Below are 10,606 nucleotides of genomic sequence, written 5' to 3'. Positions count from 1 at the left end.
TCTAAAACGTTTTAAGAAATTGGTTTGATTAATAAATTCACGGAGATATTAAATATACGTATACAAAGGAGAACATGTTACTGGAATTGATACACCTGATAAAAGCTGAATATTTGCAATCCCATATTTTCAATACTCAGCAGAGGATAACAATCAACAGTGATTGCAAAAGTTGTTTGTTGTGTATTATATACCTCCACGACTTACATCTCATCACAGATTAAAACGGTTCCTCTTATTCGAAAACACTCAGCTGACTTATATCGTGCGATGTTTCCAACATTCGTACGAGGCCAAGGAAGAAGCCACATGGCGTCTCGGTCAAAGTACGCATAATTAGAGAGGTGCGCTGTGAGTCAACAGTCGATTTCCGACTGTGCTCTGTGTACCGCTAATTGCCAAAGCTCATAGAGATTCACAGTATCACAAACAAACAAACACAGACTCTTACTACACTAGTCTTGCGAGATGCGCAAACAAGGATAAAGGGGTTTGGATGTAGTGCTGGCAGAGTTTGGGCACCAGACATGTCGAAACGAAAGCACCGTTAGATACTTGGACACAGGAAATTGTTTACTGATTCATCTGTTGCCTCTGCTCATTCACTCTAACTTCTATGAATAACAAGTTCCCCAGGGTCTGCTAAAATCCATTAATATTCTGTTATGGAAATGAGAAGTTCACAGTCGTTGTTACACATCAAACAGCGGCTGAATACACCTATTTCATCTTCTAGCAGAAGACGAGATTGTGATGAAGAGAAAGCCTCACTTCTGCAGGTACCTCTCCGTCACATCATCTCCAATTTCTGATGTATTTTCAGATGCCTTCACCTACTTATTTTCTACCCCTGTGCGTTTCGGACAGCTAATAACAGCAGCACGGCATTTAACTTTCTTGATGTCCTATTTGAGTCTTAAGTGAGACATTCGGATGTGCCGAGTTTGGTCTCTAGTTGTACTAGAGTTTCTGTTCTATAACTTCCAGCAACTCCCGCATCTTACAATTTTTTAAGACTGCTAACAAAGTGTAACTCTAGAAAATGATTTCAGATACAGTCAATGGACCTCTTTGGAAACCAGTAACCAGTTGTCCTTTGGTGATTGGCCACATTTGTTGTACGACGTTTATATGGTCTCTTTGCCCAGAGAAAATCGCTAATTTTCCAGCCGTGTCTTCACCTGCAGGAAGAAGGTAAAGTCACCCGTGGAAACAAGTGCGTTGGATCCTACAGTTAGCGAAAAAATTGGAACGGTGGAAACTAGAAACGCACTAAGTACCATTTTCACACAAAACGCGTTTTCAGTGCAGTTGTGTTCTCGGTTCTATGTTGCGTTTCTCGTGGCATGATTCACGTGTCAAACCATGGATACAAAAAAATGGCTCTGAGCACTATAGGACTTAACATCTTAGGTCATCAGTCCCCTAGAACTTAGAACTACTTAAACCTAACTAACCTAAGGACATCACACACATCCATGCCCGAGGCAGGATTCGAACCTGCGACCGTAGGAGTCGCGTGGCTCCGGACTGAGCGCCTAGAACCGCGAGACCACCGCAGCCGGCGCCATGGCTACAGTCTTTCAAACGTACGTTATTAGATGGTGCATGACTTTTGTGCCAAGTGTGCGTTCCTATGGCGTTCCAAAATTTAAAATACGGGAAGTGGATTCTGTTTATCACAGTTCCACTAGTTAAAAAACCAATGTTGTATTTCTGTACTTGTAATACCTCAAATGAAACGTAGCGCCTCGGTATTGATGGCACTCAGAAACTTTCTTCCTGCTATATTGTCGAAAATGGACATTTTTGAGACCATAGCTGACTTCCGCTAAGAAGAAGACAGGAACCAGCCACTGTTAACAATGTTGCTTCTTTATACAAACAGCGCCTTTACTTGGTTTCGAGCCGCCAGGTTCATCTTCAGATAGCTGTTCACGTTTACATTACTTCTGTCCTTGAAAAAAAAAACCAACAACAAGTATACACAAGAACAGATGTAATATAAACATGAACAGTTGTCTGAAGATGAACCTGTCGATTCGAAACTGGTAACGGCGTTGTTTGTGAAAATAACACTGTTAACAGTGACTCGTAACTGTTCTCTTCTTTGCAAGAACCAACTCGTACAGTCTTTCTTACCGGCACTTAGAAACATCCAGTTTCCTCGTAAGACACTTAGAACGTATTTATTTGGCTCGTAAATTTTCGCGGTTAAGCGATAAACAATATTTTTTAGTGTATCACAACATCTTTTCAGTGTTCTGGACACAAATCAATTACATACAAATAGAGAATTTTTTTATTTTGACGTCAAATTCCAGCTTTGGCACTTAGAACGTTTTCCATTTCCATTCTTAATTTGTCTGATGCTCCAGGGAGTCGCCGTGATAAAGAAACTAACTCCCTCCACGAATCAGGCAGAAATTGCTCTGTCCATAATTTCCCAGTAATCATGTAACCGAGTGAACTATGTTTCAACACTTACTTTACAGCGAGGAAGCCTAACACGACTCTCATTTAGACACGCCGAGAATCCGTGAGTTTTGGACAAGACTGCGACCTCTTTTACAAAGCGCCACTTCTTCTTCCGTGACTTAACTGTAAAATTGTGCTAATAACGTAGGCTTTTGTTATCTGTAAATAACGCTATTATCGAATAAGCTTTCGAGTTTTCGCATTCACCACAATTGTCTTTCTGCCAGATACTGTAGCTTCCCCAACAGCAGCTGCTACGTCTGGGGGCATGTATTTCAACAAAACAAGTTTATCGGCAGTTGGCTTATAAGCATCTTCCCGAAGCCGGTACCAAGTGACCGAAGACTCTGGAAAGAACTTTTTAACCCAGAAGCCAGCGGCGTAACTGCAGGGGAGTGTGCCCTGGGCGAGGCTTCTGCGGTAGAGGAAAAGATTGAGGCGCATGTGGTGTGACGGTACGTCAGATAAATTGACATTTTAGGAAAGAAAAAAAGGTTTTTGCTTGTGTCACGTGTGAATTACAAATTATTTCAAGACTGCGTACGTGTGCGCGATGTGTAAGAAAGATTAGAAAGACGTTAAGTAATGGCACCAAAAATCACAAAAATAAAAGAACATTCTTTTTATCTATGTAATGAAAATGAACATGACCAGAGACTGTTGCTTTATTGAAAGCTCTCCTGTTTTTGTTTCGTCCAGCGGTAGGCCGCCGTTGCAGTGCAGTGTGATAATTAACGCAAGTTTTACCTGTATTTTTGAAAAATATAATAGAAATTTTTATTAGAAAGTGTGTATTATTGACTTATTTGTCACCTCTCATGATCGAAACCATTAATTATAATTAACAAAGTTATTACAGAACTTCGTAGTACAGGGAGCTCATCTCCCCTAGCAGGATTTAGTCGGCCATTACGCTGACTGTATTATTTAATTAAAATTTCCTGTCATAATATTAAATGTAAATCTGAGAGGTTTCACTACCTTGATCTTACAATAGTCTCAGAGTCAACAGAGTAAAATTAGATTTCGTTTATTAATACTTAGAATACTGAATGAGTTCAATATGTTTCATTTTGGCAGCCTAACGGCAGATGAGATTCTCTTCAGTTTTGCCTTGCAAATATTGAACAAGAAATATTGAAAATCGGTATATTCAATAAGCTCCGCAAGATCTCAGTTAATCTTTGTGGCATTTCGTACATAAATAACCAGTAGCCCCATATTAATAATTACAGTTTGCGTAAGAATACGCATATTTTCTTTTCTAAATAGCAGAGCTCACGCAAACTACTAATTAGAAGGCGGTGAGTCACGCGTTATGTTTAAAAAATATTATATCGTACGTAATTCGGGGCAGCCGATGTCCGTAAAAGTGTTATGGCGGTATAAGTTAATTAAAAGACTCGTGATACCCCACAATATTTCAAGCCACCCCAAACAAAATCATAAAATATAATTATAAAGATAAAAATATATAATTATCCCGTGATAAAGTGCAGGCAACACATACATATATACACTTATACCGTGATAGTGGGACGGGAAGAAAAAGAAGTAGGAGGTAAAGAAGAAGAAGAAGGGCAAAGATCGGAATGCCACTAAAATATAAAGGAAGTGAAGGAAGAAGGAAGGAGATTAGTGCTCAACATTCCGTCGACAAAGAGGTCATTAGAGACGGAGCACAAGCTATGATTACGGAAGAATGGGGAAGGAAATCGGCCGTGCCCTTTCAAAGAAACCATCCCGGCCTTTGTCTCAAGCGATTTAGGGAAATCAGGAGAAACGTAAACCATGATAGCCGGACGCGGTTATGAACCGTCGTCCTCCCGAATGCGAGTCCAGTGTTATAACCACTGTTCCACCCCGCTCGGTAGGCGGGGTAGAGATATATGAAAGCAACATTTCTACATTAACTCTCCTTCGAAAAGAAACGCTTGATCCTTGTTTTCAGCTACTAGATGAAACCACCCTCGTTACATAGCTGCGATAGGAAGTCGTGAAGGCGACATGAAACCATGTTAAAATATATGTGCTGTCTGCAAAATACTAAATAGGTCGCTACGGAAAAAGTCACTGACTGGAGGGAAGTTACTTTATTATTATAGTACTGTATTACACGTTTCGGGAGTAGCCATCATCAGATATACTGGAACATCACGTGCATGTTCCAGGATATCTGATGATGGCAATGTCCGAAACGTGTAGTACTGGAACGTTATTCTGCGTTTTATTCCACTTTCTAAGTTCTTTTAACTTGTTGTTGTGGTCTTCAGTGCGAAGACTGGTTTTATGCAGCTGTCCATGCGACTTTATCCTGTGCAAGCCTCTTCATCTTCGAATGACTACTGAAACCTACATCCTTTTGAGTCTGCTTACTGTATTCATCTCTTGGTGTTCCTCTATGATTTTTACCCCCCACACTTCTCTCCAATATTAAATTGATGATCCCTTGATGTCTCAGAATGTGTCCTATCAAGCGATCCCTTCATTTAGTCAAGTTGTGCGACAGATTTCTCGTCTCCCAAATTCTGATCAGTACCTCCTCATTAATTAAGCGATCTACCCATCTAATTTTCAGCGTTCTTCTGCAGCACCACATTTCAAAAACTTCTGCTCTCTTCTTATCAGAACTCTTTATCGTCTGTTTTTCACTTCCATACATAGCTACGCTCCATACAAACACCTTCAGAAAAGACTTTTTGACACTTAAATCTATATTCGACGTTAACAAATCTCTCTTCTTTTGAAATGCATTTCTTGGGACTGCACTCTACATTTTATACCGCCTCTGCTTCGGCCTTCGTCGGTTATTTTGCCGCCCAAATAGAAAAACTATTTTACTTCTTTTTGTGTCTCGTTTTCTAATGTAATTCGCTCAGTGTCACGATTTAATTCGACGTTCATTTGTATCCTCATTTAAAGAGGCTGTCCATTTCGTTCAACTGATCTTCCAAATCTTTTGTTGTCTCTGACAGAATTACAATGTCATCAGCAAACCTCAGAGTTTTTATTTCTCCTCTATGACCTTTAATTCCGACTCCAAATTTTTATTTGGTTTCTTTTACTCTTTTCTCAACGTACAGATTAAACAATATCGGGGATAGGCTACAACTGCGCCTCACTCCCTTCTCAACCACTGCTTCCCTTTCATGCCGCTCGACTTGTACAACTGTCATCTGGTTTCTGTACAAGTTGCAAACAGTCGCCGGCCAGTGTGGACGAGCGGTTCTAGGCGCTACAGTCTGGAACCGCGCGACCGCTACGGTCGCAGTTTCGAATCCTGCCTCGGGCATGGATGTGTGTGCTGTTCTTAGGTTAGATAGGTTTAAGTAGTTCTAATTTCTAGGGGACTACTGACCTGAGAAGTTAAGTCCCACAGTGCTCAGAGCCATCTGAACCATTGCAAACTGTCTTTCGCTCCCTATATTCCGAACCTATTATACAAAAAAGAATTACTGAATGTCCAAAAACATTTCATCAGAGATGGGAGCTGCAGGAAGTTATGTTAATAACTGCCTTTGTAAAAGCAGAAGTCAAACCTAGTACGTTCGAATGACTGACCTGACCTGACGCGGCCTGAGACATCAAGAAAAATAAATGTTATACTGCTGATAATAGCAATCTGGAACGCACAAACGTATAAATTGAGGTATGTGAAAGCACAGCACAAGTTGGAGTTGATGGAGCGGACGAATACCTATAGTAGAAGCCGATTGACGTATATTAATGACTCCACATTACGCGTGTCCGTAACAGAAGGGTAATTAATTTGAGCGGATCAGGGTGGGCTCACTGTCCATAGGCGTCATGTTAGGGGAGCACAGGCAGCACATGGATCTATACTCAGTTTTCTGTGTCCTAGTATCTATTGTTGCTGTTGCCTCTATGCTGGACAAAATATGCTAGCACTACCTTTTATTTCATATTCTAATCATGATCTCAATACTGTAACAAACAGGCCAAGCAACGATGAGTTAAATGGAAAGTTGTAGATTAGGGGGATGGTGGGTCGCAAAGTCGAAGTTGCTCCTAGGCACCCGTCTCCGTCTCCGATAACTACGCCATTGTCAGATACGGGTCAAAAGCACTCATTTAGTATCCTTAAATGCGCTGAGCATTTGTGTCACTATTACTCATGCCATTTTTATCGTTGTATGAAGAATCCTTAATTGTCCTGCAGCTATTTTCATCCAGTAATATCAAATACTTGTTGCAGTTACCTTCGAATTTGTCCGTAAGGATTTAGATGCTAGAGAGGTTGGGTCCCAATCTCCGCTTTAGAACGGACTCTCATTAATAAACACAAAAACGGTTGAAACAAGAAATAAATAATGGTTGAGAGTCGATGGCATACCTGTGATGAAACATGTTACGCTGAAAACAAATATAAAATTGCAGTATCGCAAGTAGGTGGACCCAGCTGATCATTACAAAGAAGAGTGTTAGCATCAGCCACAAATGGAGGGTACTCACTGTATCAAAGTAGGTTTTGTAGATTAAGATGATTTTGTGATTTCAAGAATTTTCAGACACAGTAAGTGTGTACGCGACAACAAGAGAAATGGCTTGTGCACTACTTTCTTTGAGCATCTGCGTATACGCAAATGTAGAATATGTGGAATCCACGGAACTCTCATGCCATATAGAGTGTTGTGGTTGGCAGGAGAGCCAAACGTGTTCCTTAAAGGAGGCCGAAATGCACGCGTTTCAGCTCACGCAGGCTGGCGTGAGGTCTGGAACATGACAAGGGAATTAGAATTGAGAAAAACGGACGTAGCTGGTGGAATACTTAACTTAAATCCATTAATGGAGAACGTCGCTCTTTATGGTACATGATTCACAGCATCAATAGCAACAGATAATGGCGCCTTGCTAGGTCGTAGCAATTAACGTAGCTGAAGGCTATGCTAACTATCGTCTCGGCAAATGAGAGCGTAGAAGTCAGTGAACCATCGCTAGCAAAGTCGGCTGTACAACTGGGGCGAGTGCTAGGAAGTCTCTCTAGACCTGCCGTGTGGAGGCGCTCGGTCTGCAATCACTGATAGTGGCGACAAGCGGGTCCGACGTATACTAACGGACCGCGGCCGATTTAAAGGCTACCACCTAGCAAGTGTGGTGTCTGGCGGTGACACCACATAGAGTAACAATATCTGGTCGTGTTACCCTACTGATACGAAGTGAACATATGTCTCCCATCGCCTCAGTTGAGGCTATATTATTTGGATTGACTTCGCCCTTCAAGTTCCTTATTTATATCGGCACTTTTTTTTAGTTAGAGTGGGGGTTGGGGGGGGGGGGGGATACCACAACTATAGCACAACTATAGAGCCATGGAACTATGACTGGTCGATTAAATTTCTGGTTCACAGGATCAGCTAACACGGACTTCCAGACCCCCTTTCCTATTCGAATGACAGGACACATGAAGGAAGATAAAATGGATTTCATCATCCTGTCGACTTACTGGTCCTTAGACAAGGAACACTGATTCAGTTGGAAGTAGAAATGGGAATGAAATAACCAGCAACCGCTACGGTAACCGCCCCCGATAGTCACGTGTGATATTCTTCGGAAACCAAAGAAAACGGCAGTTCGGCTCCATTTTTTTTTCCGAATACGGCGTCTCAATATTTACTCGTTACGTTCCCTGGCTCATAAGAAGACTTTCACTTGGCTACATGATGACTAGAAGAAAAAAGCCGGAGACTTAAATACGGAGGGGAAAGCACGCGGAAGGAAATGTGTGGAGCTTCTTGTTTGATACTCCTATCAGTGTTCTCAGGGGAATCACTGCAGACAGCTTCGGTACTTTGTTATCGGGAAATGAACAGTTTTGTCATGTTGCGCAATGAATCTCGGTCGCGTCGTCCTTGCACGCTGTTTGTCGTAACTGCAGTTGTCTATGTATCTTATCCTGTAAATGATACACAGTAAAACGGCAAGTTCATTCTTTTGTTCCACTTTCCCCAGTGAGAGAGACCGGAGTAGGTTACCGCACGTGTTGGTTGTCACAGGCCTCTGTCGCGGCTACTTCCTAGCGGCCTGAATTCAAAGCGCAGCAGAGGCACGGTATCACGAGTGGGCAGTACGCACTTCGTAGTTTCTAGCGACAGTTTTCTGGGTTTCATTGGTGTTTTGTCTTTTTGGAGCTCTAAGTATTCATTTGTCGATACAACTAACTCTCGTTATTCTCTCTGTATTCAATGCAGTCTCTATCGCAGCTATTGTCTATTATTTTATAACAGTTGCAAAACGTTATTTTGTGTTAACATTGTGGTTAGGTCCGTTCGAATAGCTCTATTTATGCCAGAAATTTCTGTTTGGTGTCAGTTCCAACAAAAATTTCTGTTACGGTTATAACATGTGAGAACCTATCGCGGTAGATATTTCAACAATTTCTTTGCATTTTTCAGGTGAAGAAACTGAGAAATCGCATCAAAGATAAATCGAGGTGAAGTTGTTCGAAACATCATGTTTGCAGAAGCGATGGAGGTAAAAAAAGGAGTAATTATCAATTCGTAAAGCTGTAGCTAATTATCAAATCATTTATCCAAGATAAACAAGATATTATTAGAAAATACCTCAGATGAAATTCGCAATGAAAAGATAGTTCGGTCTTCTGTCACTGTGGATTTTTCCAAAAAGAAAATATTTGTCCTATGACGACAAGAAGGAGGTAAGGCAGTATGTTCTTCAAGAAGCCGATGTTTACTTCAATTCAACCTAAGAAAAATAAAAAATAAAAACTTTGGCTTTGGTCTTTGGGTAGTTGTTGGGTGACTGTAGAAGCAAGACGTTGACAGAATTTATATTTTGTGCAATGAATAACAATTTACCCTAAATGTAGAATAATGGAAGTTAGGTAAGTAGGAAAAAGTATCCTGTAACGTACGAGTGCAGTATGATTAGGGTGCTGCTTGATATGGCCATGTCGATAAAATGTGTGTGTTTCTTTTGCTAAGCTTTGGAAATGGAACGACCACACAAGGCGAAATGTCGACTTCGGGTCACTGTCAGGTTTTTAGGAAAGTGTAGCTCATCTATAAACGAGACCGTATATAGAACGTGTAGTGGGACCCATTCTTGAGTGCTTCTCGAGTTTTTGAAATCTCCCCCCCCCCCCCCCCCCCCCAGGTCCGATTAAAGGAAGACACTGAAGCAATTCAGAGGCATGGTCCTCGATTTGTTAGCGGTACGTTCGATCAACACGTGAGCGTTACGGAGAGTCTCAGATTGGAATCGCTGCCGAGAAAACGACGTTCTTTTCGGGAAACACTACACAAAAAAAAACCGGAATTTGCAGCCGACTGTAGAACGACTCTACTGCCGCGAAAGTAATGTTGTATAAGGACAGCGAAGGTAAGAGAAATTATGGCGTTTTGACAGTTGCTCTATTTGTGAGTGGAATAGAAAATGAAATTACTTGCAGTGCTAGAAGATACCCTCCGTCAAACAACATACGGTGGTTAGGGGAGTATGTATGTAGATACAGATTTGCTTCAGTGCAGAGGCCTGATAAATTTGGTGTAAAGCAAAGGAAAAATGGATGCAGTGTATCAAATTATGTAGCGTACTCCTGAATTATGTAACCCAATAGCAAATAACTTTTATAGATGTGAAAAGCGACCAGGCTAGTACAGGAAACTTTCTTAAACATTTACTTAAATGACTATTTTAGTGTCTATATTAGTCTTAAATATGTATTACTGCTTTATCAATATCAATGTTTGTTTTCTATTCTTAACACAAGTGTTTTTTCCAACTAACAATTCCTTTTTTTATATATATAAATAACCTGTGACAGCCAACATGAACGAGTGTGACAACCAACCCAGAGTTGTGGCACGTTGAGGAAAATATTTTCTAAAAACAAAAAAACAAAAAAATCGGTACAGTTTTAAAGCAACATAGTAGTAAAAGTACTCCCAGTCATTTGCTTAAATTACTTTTATTGATGTCTAATGACAGAGTGGGCAATTTTTTGCTGACAGAGAATGTTGTGATAGTATTCTGGTCGATTATTCTGATTGGTTTATCGTACAACACCCGCAATTTTTCGATAACAGCTCCATACCTTCAGAATTACATCGTAGTATGCCATGTTTCAATGAAACTATAAGCCATCATT

This window comes from Schistocerca gregaria, chromosome 7, assembly GCF_023897955.1.
Source record: "Schistocerca gregaria isolate iqSchGreg1 chromosome 7, iqSchGreg1.2, whole genome shotgun sequence".
Lineage (NCBI taxonomy): Eukaryota > Metazoa > Arthropoda > Insecta > Orthoptera > Acrididae > Schistocerca > Schistocerca gregaria.
Note: the sequence above shows the minus strand (reverse complement) of the source record.